The sequence below is a fragment of the Nicotiana tomentosiformis genome, chromosome 1 (genome assembly GCF_000390325.3).
Source record: "Nicotiana tomentosiformis chromosome 1, ASM39032v3, whole genome shotgun sequence".
NCBI lineage: Eukaryota > Viridiplantae > Streptophyta > Magnoliopsida > Solanales > Solanaceae > Nicotiana > Nicotiana tomentosiformis.
The window spans coordinates 17,179,902-17,193,861 of record NC_090812.1 but is presented as its reverse complement, the minus strand read 5'-3'; positions in this window follow the sequence as shown (position 1 = coordinate 17,193,861).

Here is a 13,960-nt window from a genome sequence, read left to right as displayed (position 1 = left end):
CTTGGGCTTTGAAGATGTTGAGCCAACAGAATATTTGGAGAAGTATGCATTGGGAGACGTAGCCCGACCTTGGTTAGCAGAGATTCTAGCAGCACCGGGGCCACCACCTCCTTGGATTGCCGCTGGGATTCGTATCCACCGGAGCACTCTCAGTTTTGAGGCGAAAGGGTTGCAAACCTTTGTCTGCAACAGACTAGACCCGTGTCAGAATGAGACTTACCTTCTGATTCCTCAGGCAGCTCTGGTTGCTTCTAGTATGGCCGGGTACCCTATTAATGTAGATGCCGTGATGTTAGCCAACATCTCAGTGATTGCTCGACAAGATAACTCGTCCTACCCGTATCCCAACACTATTACAGAATACCTCACAGATGCAAATGTAGAGCCAAGGGATTATGACACAAAGTTAAAGCCGATGAAGCCTTTTACTTGGTATTCACTGATGGATGCGAACAATCCGATGAAGAAAGTTCAGCCTCCTACCACTGCGGGCTAGTCTGATAAGCCAGCTATGGTAATTGTTGAGGCAGTTGTTATTCCATCCACTTCGGCCGAGCCTTCCTCCAGTACCGCAGCTATGCCTTCGCCATCATCCACAGCCCTTGCTGCAGTTCCTTCTACAGCTCCTACCTCGACTTTGAAGCCGGTGCCTATGCCTACTGCCCCACTCTCTGCACTGCGAGTCTCCCAAACATTGGCGAGCCTCAATAACTTGATGCAGACAGCTACTGCAAAGCTGTCTGACTTATCCAGTACTGTTATATCACGGTATTCTGTTCAGGCACCTCAGTTTCCCCCGACAATTGAGAAGACATTGAAGTAGATCCTAGAGAACCAAAACACTATTATGGCTACCTTGGTACATCACGGGTCAGTGATCGAGGAGTTGGGAAAAGAAGTAAAGAAGATGAGAAAGTCCCAGGCCAACAAGAAGTCAGTGGACAAGCTCCGGAGACAGGTGACAAGGCTTGCTACAGCCGGAGATCTTCCATTTGACATGCTGATTGACCCACACCATTTAGGCCCAGATCCTACAACACCAACAGCACCAGTAGCACCAGCTGGCCAGTCTGAGGAGCCAGACCTTGATGCCAACACTGCCGAGGCAGTGCGTCAGATGTTCACCAACCCAACCACACCCAGAGTCGAGGATGATGAGATTCAGTTGGATGAGACTGAGGTCGGTGACATTGCTGGGGACATAGAGATGTCCAAGGAGCCATAGGGAATTTTCTTCACTCTTTTCCCTTTTTACTCTTATTTTGTTAAGCATTGGGGACAATGATTATCTTTATTCGGCGGTTGAAGTTTATTGATCATATTTGAAACATTCTGAGACATTTGGCCTGTAATAACTTGATATTATTCTCTTTTTTCTTATTATATATATATTCTCTCTCTTTCTCTCATTATGTATATTCATTCTATCTTCAGTAGTTTTTGCTTAGTAGCTTCTTTATTTTTGTTTTTTTTATTAGTTCTTGGTTTGATTTAGTAGCTTCTTTGTTTGATTTAGTAGCTTCTTTTTATATTTTAGTAGATAATAAGCCTTTGGTTTTCTTAATGCCACGGTTCTTTCCAAAGGTAGTTGTTGTGTGAACTGGATGATTCGTCCCAACGATGAATGGTGTGACAACCTTCTTAAGGGAAAGAGCCCGTTTTTGTGTTTAGGTAATAATAGTAGTGGTAATGAATAAAAAGACCTAATTAAGTCATGCTCGAAGAGTCAACCATGCTTTAATTGGTACTAACACACTTAACTACGTGCTTATGGTTAGAGACAAGTTTTTTTGAAAACAATAGCGCTAGTTAGTGACTTTGTGACTCTTGTGTTGACTTTGGAAATCATCGAGTGGTTTAATTGGACCATAGTGATATTTAAACTTGAATGTGATCATTGTGGGTCCTCGACTTTTCCCTCTTTAACAATCCGGTTGCGTGGGGGTGAGATGAATTGTTTCTAGTCCAAGTATCCGTGCGAAGGGTATAGAACTTGCCCCGAATGTGTTTCAAGGCGAAATCCTAAGTTTTGCTTGGTTTGAGAAGTGATTGTAGGCTCTCCTTGGCCCGTTTGCGTTTTCTATTGCCAACTAATGTCATTATCCCTAGTCAACCCCTTTGAGCCTCTAGCCTTTCTCTTTTTGATAACCATGTTACAAGCCTTTACCTGTTTTGTCGTGACCCTCTCTTGGCATCCGAGCTTTCCTTAACACTCTTGTGAAACAAATGGCTCAAAATGATGGTTTGGGGGAGAGACGAGGAACTTGAAAAGGATATCAAGGCACAAAAAGAGAAAAGAAAAGGAAGAAAAGAAAAGAACAAAAAGAAAAATGCAAAAAGTGAATAAGTGGAAGAGTTGAAGGGATTCAAAGAGAGGTAATGATCCCAAACATGGAGAAATCAAAAGGGGAGAAAAAGAATGAAATGATCAAGAAAGAGTGATGTTAAGTCTCTATAGTCCCCAATGAAAAGAAAGTGCCTCTAAGAATTGGCAAAGTGTGAGCCGAAAAATGAAAAATGGAGTGCTTAAGGAAAGGTGTAACCACTCACCCATACGGTATCCGACCCTAATCCAAAAGCCTTCATTACATCTCGAAAGAAGTCCTACTTGATTTCAAGCCGAGTGGGCTTACATTAGTGGCGATCTACATGAGGGGCAAGCCTATGGCACTTGAAGCCGTACTTGCGACATTCTCTTGGGAGAGATGAGTGAACCTTTCATAAATCTTTGGATTGAGTGCTAAATTTCTTAAGTGAGCTAGGAAAATAAAAAGTAGATGAGGAAGAGTTTGGAGTCCACCATGACCTACACGATAGAGCAAGAGTCCTTGGTGAGTAAAGTCAATTCTTGAAGCTCAAATGTCACATTAGAACTATATGTGCATGAATGTTTAACCTGTCGCCTTGTTGATAATACATGAGTAGTATGGGTAATTGTTGGTCCCAACTGATGTGTGGATGGATCACCTTTGACTCGCTGAAATGACCCTTAACTTTTGGAGGTGGGAAATAATTTATTTTCTTGAGGACAAGCAAAGACTTAGGTTTGGGGGAGTTTATATGGGAATTTTGACTGCTTAGTAGCACCTTTTAGCTTTTGTTTTAGTCTAAAAGTATTGAATTATGTTCCAGAAACTAATAAAATTGGGCAAATTGCAGAAATGCTGGAATTTTAGTCTCTCGAGATGAAATCCGACTCAAAAAGGAGTGTGCCGAAGCACAAGACAATAAAGGGCGCAGAAGTACAAATGTGTGCTCCGCAGAAGGAATTCTATGGCCGTAGAAGAAATGGCAGACAGTTGAATTCCATCTGTCACCGGAAACTGTCATGACCCAAAATCCTAACCTGTCGTGATGGCGCCTATCTTAATACTAGGCAAGCCGACAACCTCAATAAACCACATTTTCTCTTAAGTTTGAAATCATAATAATTGAATTTCCATAGAAAAACCTCACAAATTACTGACATAAGATACATTCCCTAAACCCGGTGTCATTGAGTACATGAGCACTAAATGATAACAAATTCTGACTGCTAAAAACACTGTCTGAAAATATAGAACAATACAAAAACTGAAAGGAAAGAGAGTCAAGGTCTGCGGACGCCAAGCAACTACCTCGATAATCTCTAACAGATAAACTCCGAGAACTAGCAACCGCCGTGTCCAGAAGTACTTGAATCTGCATAGGAGGTGCAAGGTGTAGTATGAGTACAACCAACTCAGCAAGTAACAATACTAAATAAAGAACTGAAAGTAGTGACGAGCTTCATAGCTGAGTCCAATTACAATAATTTCCAACACAATAAGGTAGGCATGCTTTCAATTTCAACATTTAAGGCCAAAACAGTAATTTCATGTCAAGTTCAACTGAATCATAAGATAATATCTCTCAGAAATTTCCAAAATAATTATATATGACAGCTGAAGTACAACAGTAATGAAATCAAATGCATCCTCTCAAGACCACAGTCACTCAGCCATTCCATTTACTCAGCACTCAGCACTCACACTCGGTACATGCGCTCACTGGGGGTGTGTACAGACTCCGGAGGGGCTCGTACATCCTAAGCGCTATAATCCGCACGGACAACTCACGTGCTATAGTATCAATAGCTGGATCTGCACGGACAACTCACGTGCTGCACAGACAACTCACGTGATGCACGAATAACTCACGTGCTATAGTATAATATCTGGATCCGCACGGACAACTCACATTCTGCATGGACAACTCACGTGCTATAGTATAATATATGGAACCGCACGGACAACTCACGTTCTACACGGACAACTCACGTGCTATAATATAATATCTCACAATCAGGCCCTCGGACTCACTCAGTCATAAATCTCTCCAGCCTCTCGTGCTCTTAATAATCATGAAATCAGACCAAACAACAATGATAATATTACACCCCATGTTTTTGTACGTGAAAGTACGTCGTAAGTCAATTGATGTAAGTTTAAAAATGAGATCCTCTTTGAAAGTATATAAAGTGATTTAACGATATTACGTCCCATTTTCATAAGCCTTTAAGAGTTATCATTCGGGGAAAAATATTTCTAAGGGGACATGTTGTTACACCCCGTACTTCAGACGTCACTGTCATCATAGGATTATCTAATGTGAGCTCAAAAAGGACGAAATCCTTCTACGAGGATTAGAAAGGTTTATTGAAGTCTTAAGTAAGTTAAGATGAATAAGAGACTTATTAATCATGATTTAAATGATTTGAAAGTAATGATATGACTATGTATGATGTTTGGATATAAAATATATAGTTTAGAAAAAATCGGATTTAAGTTGCTGAAAAACCGACTAAGGATTTGCCTTGTAATGAAGCTTTTTGAGAAATACATTTCATGTGTTATATAAGGTTTTTTGGGGACATATTATATACCAAATTGAAGGTCTTGGAATCTATTTTTCAACTCTCTTAACCGTTCATTCATACGACGTCCGAATAAAAAGATATAAGCATATGAAGAAGGGCCAATCATAGGGTGCCAAGTAGCACCTTTTTGACTTTTTAGAAAATGGTATATTTACATCCCTTAGCTCGTCTCTTTCTCCATTTTTCCAGAGAGCACGCCCAAATAACACCCCTAACCTTACCCTTAATCTCTCTACAAGTGCTTCAAACAAGATTATCACCCCGGACATGAAATCAAGTAGCGATAACATTAAAACGATCCCTACGACGTTAGTATTGCTATATCGCCTCTCTTTTTCTTTGTAGTTTGAGTTTTGGAAGGTATTCAATAGTTAATAAAATTCCTACTTTATGTATTTAAGCTTTTAAATATCAATAAAGGTTGATAAATTTATTTACTAATAGTTAAAACTCACGAGACGGTGATCGGAAGCCGTGAGTTTGAGTTATTTGACTTGTAGTGGACTATTTTGTGGGTTGTTTCGTGTTGCTTTTGGGCTATCTATTTTTGTCATGCCCCAAACCTGGGAGCGAGACCGGGACCCAGTGCCTCACCTATCCTTGCGTACGAACGTGCGACTAAAGGACTCTGAACATATAATATCATACTTTGGCCATGGGCCACATTGCAAGACAATTGCGAATGCTGACTAAACATCAATATAAAGCTGTGCCGACAAGGCCGTCATAACTACTACGGCTGGCAAACCAACAAAATATACATAAAAGGCCTACAAGCCCAACATACTGCACTAACTGATAGGATATGTCTACAAGCCTCTACTGATGGATATATTGTGATCGAAACAGGGCCCCGACCGACTCATAACATATATAAATATATAAATAAGATGTACATAAAGCTCTAGACCCAGCAACTCCGAAGGGCATGGAGCTTACCGATCAAGCTGAACTCGGGCAACACCTAATGAGGAGGTCTACCCATCTGTCTGTCTGAACCTGCACGCATGAAATGCAGCGTCCCCAGCAAAAGGGACGTCAGTACGAAATAATGTACCGAGTATGTAAGTCAGTATACTGAAAGCTGAAACTGAACTGATAATATAATAACTGAAAGTAACTGGGAGTCAAAGATAATCTGAATATATGCTTACCTACTTATACTGACTCAACTCTCTCAATATATAAGTAAAATAGTTGTCCGGCCCTATAAGGCTCGGTATACATACAACTGCTCTGCCATAGTATGCTCGCTCATAGGCACTCGGCCATACTAGGCTCTGTATCTTGGTCAACAGGGCTCGCTCATAGGCTCTCAACCATAATAGGCTCGGTATATAACTTACCATCTGATCAGAGGTTGCCCAATAGGGGGCCTGCCCATCGATTATAGCTCGATGGTAATGAAAATACTGTAATACTATATATATAGGCTCTCTGCTCTCTTGACTGGAAGAAGACAATACTCAAATAAATATGAAGTCCCGATAAAGAGAATACTGTAATTTATGAGACTTAAAATAATGTATATAAATTCGGGAGTATGAACTTCTTTTTATGCCTCGTTATCAAACACATGTAATTACGAGATCATGCCAAAATGAAGGAAGGGTTTAGCCTTAATATAGGTGAGCCGAATCTATTGACAATCCCTCCAACACACATCAATTGCGACAACATGTAACGACAGATCGAAGTAGGAAAATATCCTTATGATATTTTTGATATCATAGCACGTTATTTCTTATCCGTTTAATATTCACTCCATCGAAAAATAACACTTGCAAGGATGAATAACCATTAAACCCCTTAATCACCAACGTGGCTGGTCTAAGTTATAAAGTGGTAAGCTTGCCATAACTTCCTTCTTATTCTCCAAGTTATATCACTAATAAAAAGACCCAACCAAGTTAATTATCCAATGATTCTTACGAGTAGACAAAACATCTTAGGTCTTATGACTCATTATTCATATTGGTGCCACCTTGGGCTTGGCTTAATGCCATGTGGCAGCCCCAAAAAAATTCTTATCCACTTAATCCTATTTAATACCACAATTATCCCCATAATTAATCAGTTATCCACAAAATTAAGAATTATCTCAAATTACATAAAATACTACTCACTTTCAACACACTTTATATACCTTACTATCATGGTCATGTGGTACCTTGTATGGCATTAGTCCATAAATACCGGGTATTTTAGCTCGGGCCGTATTTTATCCCAAATTGACAACCTTCAACGAAATTCATTTTCTTTGATTCGTTTACCCTTTAATCTTTACGATTTTAGTTATCATTTGTTTGGAATAGTGTAATACTTTAATCCCAAAATAAATCTCATTCCCGAACATACGTCCACTAACTTATGACAAAACTTTAACGTACGAAAATGCGGAATGTAACCTCTCATTTCCGAGCTCCCATCAATTTACTTATGGCATACTTTCACGTACAAAATATGTGGTGTAACATCATTCCCCCCTTTGGAACATTCGTCCTCGAATGTTGACTGATGCACTTATCATTTTCATAAGTTATGTCTTTCGAATACTTTAGAACTCTCCTTGCCATCTAGGCAACTGTTCTGTGAATAATCCCAAAGGTCAGGGCATTCCCCCTTTTAGGCCTCTTTCTGACACCATGACTTGTAGTCGGAATCCTTCCAATCTCGTAACTGTTGCTACTTTCTATCATGCAGCCTGTATGACTCTAACCTTGTAATTGCGCCTATGCAACTCTTCTTTCTTTGTTTATTTTCCAGTTTTTAGCCAATCTCTATGCCTCACTTTGTAAACATATACAGATCTTGACAAGATATCCCTCTGGGCATCTATAGGTATACTGAAGTTCTTTGCTCGGTACTTTGTTAAACTTATGAATATTGCTATATCTTATTTCATAGACCCGATTATCTATCCACATGACTTTACTGCATCTAGCTAAGTCATACTATGTCATAACTCTTACTTCGATTTATCGTTACTGAGGTCTGCCACCAAACTCCAGGTTATTCTCGTTGCTTATCTTATATATATAAATCTAAGTCCTTTAACGCCTCTTCATTACTGTTCATCTTAAGAATGATGGCCTAATTTCATCTCATACTGTTGAACTTTTATCCATCTATTGTTGGTTCACCTTAATGTTGATGTATAATCTACCACTTGATGACTTGACCTCTTATGTAACACTGCTGCTAGGGCTCACGTCTCATCGGGGAACATTTGAAACGATTAGACTGATCCACCTAGGGATGATACTATACTTCCATATCCCTATTTCATAGCATCTCAATGTGATTCACATTACGTGGGTATTTTAATCTTGTACAATTCATGAAGTCCCTTTTTTTCTTCTTCAAATCATTATCCAATTGAAGGCCTAAACATCATCCTTTATTTACCCCAATTCCACCCTTATTCTACTACCCGGGCATCATTCCATCTCTTCTGAATGCTACTAGTCTTGGACTCCTTTGAGTTCATTTAGGCTATATTGAGTTATCTATAACTTAGAGGAATCATCAGCTCTCTTGTTTTCATGGGCTTAACCCTGAGGACTTATCCATTCTCGTCCCCTTCTCACTCGCCCTTTCTCATCCTTACTCATGTCATCCTAAAACCTTGTCGCTCTACTATACTTTAGTTTGCAACCTACACATATCTATTTATACTACTTGCAACCTTCCTTCAACTTGATTTTACCATAAATTTCCTTATGTTATTCTGGAACATCAAGCGAGACATCACATCGTCTCCAACTCTTCTTTGCTCTATTGACTAGATCTCTCGATACCTAGAAACCATAGGCTAGAAGGTATGTCACTAATGACACTGCTATTATTCCTGGATACTGAATCCTAACGTTTCTAGCCCTCTATCTGAAATATGGATTATTCACAACCTTCTGCACCTGAGTATCTCGTACGTTGTTTATCTTTACCTTATTTACCTTAAAATCTCGCATCACGTTTTCTATCTATCTCATGACCTTCCTTCCACATAGGTATAATTCACATCCACAATTTGAATTTCTATTATAATACTCACACCTCTGGTGCATACACAATCCGGTGGGAGCGTCATACTGACTTCTTATGAGGCTGGTACTCTTCTAACTGGCTTTATCGTAGAGCCGTTATAAAATATGGTTGTTGTACTATCTCTCTTGTACCTCTGATATTAAGAGTGATTCTACTATGTTCTCAATCACGATTCGTATAATTTTTCGGGTCCAATAATCAGACTCCTAATTTACTTGGTTGATTAAACTCTTTTAGTTTCCTGTTCTTTCTGATCAGCCTTCATGTAGGCTTAAGCTATCTTCCGATCTATGGCGCCTGGTATTAGTTATTACTTTAGCCTTTCATGGGCGCTATGGAATATCCATGATACAATCTTCTAACAATTCAATCCTTTGTCTATGCCCTGGGCTCAATTCTTTCGTTTTAACTTATACTGGTGTCTTCTACGGCTGTATGAATGTCAATATATATGCTGCATGGATAATACTCCGAATCTTAAGTGCAATCATAACGTAACTAACTCTGGATCATTGATCGAATAATTCCTTTCGTTCCATCTCAGCTTTCTTTAAACATAAGCAATTACTTTTCCTGGTCTTTCTGCCCCCTTGTTGCGTGCATACTTAGCTTGTCTTAGTTCCCACGCATGCCGGAGTTTTTTTTTCTTTTTGCAACTCGTATGATTTCGACCATTACTTTTGGTTTCACTTCCCGCTCATTAGCCACAATAGGTGCCATTTGCTTATGGAGTACATACAATGTTGTTATGAGACTATTGTTACAAGAACATTTCTTCTTCAAGTTACTATGCTTAGGTTGAAGCCTTCTTCCTTATTTCCTCAGCTAGTCTTTCATTGTAGTACTTAGGGAGAATCCTCTGACTCTTGTAAAGCTGCGAGCATATTACACCGAATACTCGATGGAATTTTTGATGTCCTTCTTCGTCTATAATTATCCGTAGTTTACACTCATGTGCTTGTAGGGTTGCTTCTGAACTTGATATTTTGACTGTCTTCCCAATGGCATTCTCTTTTATTTCAGTAACACTCATACGGTACCTTTAACTACCCCAACTCCTATGTGAATATTTCTCAAGGGTCATGATGTCATATATGAGAGGCTGAATTCCTCATGTTAGGGTTCACTATGCTTATCTTGCACGATCTGTTGATTTGTCTGTATCCTCTTGTCTAGCCATAACTAGGCTTTTCCTGAATCAACTACTGACTACTCGTTGGCCCATTCTCTATCAGTATTCCGTGTAATCATTCTTGGGTTATTTCTTTTGTCTTAACTTACCTCTCGCACTGGCTCCTTATTTATCAAAAACATCTCGGGCTGAAACCCTTACTTCCTCTCCTTGACGTCGTGCTTGCATAATGTTCTGGAGTCGTAGCATATCCGTAGGATTTGAATAAGTGCAATCTCATTCCTTTCTCATTTGTTTTTTGCATTCTTCCTTTACCATTCCATAGTCACTAGAATCACTTAATTCTGACTTAATGCCACATCACTCCACATCCCCCCTTTAGGAAGGTGCTAAGATTTAGTGCTACGATGATCTACGTAATGATGCTTTACCTCTTTATCTTTGGCTTCTTTTCACATCATCGATGACCCTTACTCGCCTTGCGGTAATCCTTCTGTACCAAGGATAACAAAATTTCTTACTCACGAGGGAGACACCTAGTGTAACTAGCACACATAGTCCCTTAAGCTTAACTTTGCTCGCATTGCTTGCTTTAGGGAAGCGTCTTCTTGAATGATCATTCTCTGAATTTTTCATGAATTTTCTTTTGTTGTTCATTCTATTATCGTCGAAACGCAATATGAAATTCTCATGATGCCGACCATTATCAAATCACTCAGTCCCTAATTCATGTTTAGTTTATCGTGTTCACCAGTACATACTGATTCCTATTACTCTGGGGTCTAACTTTTCATTTTGGTAATCACGTTAGAGTCACAAACTTATTTCTCGAAATGAGGGTATGACCTTATGGCCTATACTCCTTTGTTGTCTCAAGGCCTGTCACCTCTCGCCTTTTCCTTCCCTTGACTATAGACTCTGTAATACTGTCATTTTCTTTATCTACTGTCGTCATCCATGTACCATATCTTACTCATAATGCTTTATTAGCTCTCTTCTTATTTCCCTGCTAACATTTATGTCTATCACTTTATTCTAAAACTCCAACAAGATATTCTTTTTCTTTTATCTCCCCTTGTTCCATCCCCTGGCTCTTCGGGTTGCCTAACATTCTCTCTCTACTAAGGACGGGAGCCACACTAAGGTAATATTTATCCCTTCCAGGCTTTTAGTGCCTATCTTCTGAATTTTCGATCATGCTAGTATTCACATCTAATTGTAATATTCTAGAGTGCACCATCTGGGTGTCTCACAAGGAGATCTATTAGCACCCTTGTAATATCCTTCGGAAATGTCAACTAACGCAAACAATCCATCCACCATTTTGGGTCACTCTAACCCCAGCCGGATCTTGATATACGTCCTTCTCTTATACTACTTCTGTTACTATTGAAGGTAACTCACAATGCTTATATTTTTCTGCCTGAGTTGAAAATACCGATGATCTTCATTAATTGGGTACCTCGTACCCTTCTCATCTTGCTCCTTTTACTTGTTGAAGCTTGTATCTACCTTCTGAATCTCTCATTGCTTTTCATTATATGGGTGGATAGATATTCTTACCTTAAGGCTCCTTATCAAGAGGCTTACATGTCTTAGTATACACATGATCTACTGAAGACCTTACATTTACTCATCGTAAGCATCATGAAAAAATCGAGTTCCTCTGACTCAACTCCTCCATAGCCACATGCAATTTCTTACCAACTGTCTTTCTAGATGTAGGCATCGTCGTATTATGAATAAGATAGAGTTTAGGAAATTGAGTTCTTACAACTGAGCTTTACCATATGATCTAGAGTAAGAAGAAAGAGTGACAGTCCTAAATGCCCTGTAGCCTCCTGCTTATAAGTGTGGTGCACGACACACCCATAAACAAGACTCTACTAGACACGGCTTGTAGACTCTCTAGGACAAAACTGCTCTGATACCACTTTTTTCATGCCCCGAACCTGGGGGTCGAGACCGGCACCCGGTGCCTCACCTATCCTTGAGTACCAACTTGTGACTAAGAAACTCTAAACATATAATGTCATACTTTGGCCATGGGCCACATTGCAAGACAATTGCGAATGCAAACTAAACATCAATATAAAGCTGGGTCGACAAGGCCGTCATAACTACTATGGTTGGCAAACCAACAAAATATACATAAAAGGCCTACAAGCCCAACATACTGCACTAATTGACAGGATATGTCTACAAGCCTCTACTGATGGATATATTGTGATTGGAACAGGGGCCCGACCTACTCATAACATATATACATATATACATAAGATGTACATAAATCTCTAGACCCGGCAACTTCGAAGGGCATGGAGCTTACCGATCAAGCTGAACTCGGGCAACACCTAATGAGGAGGCCTACCCGTCTGTCTATCTGAACCTGCACGCATAAAATGCAGCGTCCCCAGCAAAAGGGATGTCAGTACGAAATAATGTACCGAGTATGTAAGGCAATATACTGAAAGCTAAAACTGAACTGATAATAGAATAACTGAAAGTAACTGGGAGTCAAAGATAATCTGAAGATATGCTTACCTGCTGATACTGACTCAACTCTCTCAATATAGTAAGTAAAATAGCTGTCTGGCCCTATAAGACTCGGTATATATACAACTGCTCTTCCGTAGTAGGCTCGCTCATAGGTAATCGGCCATACTAGGCTTTGTATCTCGACCAACTGGGCTTGCTCATAGGCGCTCAGCCATAGTAGGCTCGGTATATAACTTACCATCTGATTAAAGGTTGCCCAATAGGGGCCTGCCCATCGATTATAGCTCGATGGTAATGAAACTACTATAATACTGTATATATAGGCTCTTTGCTATCTTGACTGGAAGAAGACAATACTCAATTAAATATGAAGTCCCGATAAGGAGAATACTGTAATTTATGAGACTAAAATAATGTATATAAATTCGGGAGTATGAACTTCTCTTTATGCCTCGTTATCAAACACATGTAATTACGAGATCATGCCAAAATGAAGGAAGGGCTTAGCCTTAATATAGCTGAGCCGACTCTCTTGATAATCCCTCCAACACACGTCAATTGCGACAACACGTAACGACGGATCGAAGTAGGTAAACATCCTTATGTTATTCTTGATATCATAGCATGTTATTTCTTATCCGTTTAATATTCACTCCATCAAAAAATAACACTTGCAAGGATGAATAACCATTAAACCCCTTAATCACCAACGTTGCTGGTCTAAGTTATAAAGTGGTAAGCTTGCCATAACTTCCTTCTTATTCTCCAAGTTATATCACTAATAAAGAGACCCAACCAAGGTAATTATCCAATGATTCTTACGTGTAGACAAAACATCTTAGGTCTTATGACTCATTATTCATATTGGTGCCACCTTGGGCTTGGCTTAATGCCATGTGGCAGCCCCAAAAAGATTCTTATCCACATTATCCTACTTAATACCACAATTATCCCCACAATTAATCAGTTATCCACAGAATTAAGAATTATCTCAAATTACTTAAAATACTACTCACTTTCAACACACTTTATATACCTTACTATCATGGTCATGTGGTACCTTGTATGGTACTAGCCCATAAATACCGGGTGTTTAGCTCGGGCCGTATTTTGTCCCAAATTGACAACCTTCAATGAAATTCATTTTCTTTGATTTGTTTACCCTTTAATCTTCACGAAATTACTTATCACTTGTTTGAAATAGTGTAATACTTATAATCCCAAAATAAATCTCATTCCCGAACTTACGTCTATTAACTTATGACAAAACTTTAACGTACGAAAATGCGGAATGTAACCTCTCATTTCCGAGCTCCCATCAATTTTCTTATGGCGTACTTTCACGTACGAAACATGGGGTGTAACAATTTTGCATTATTTAATGG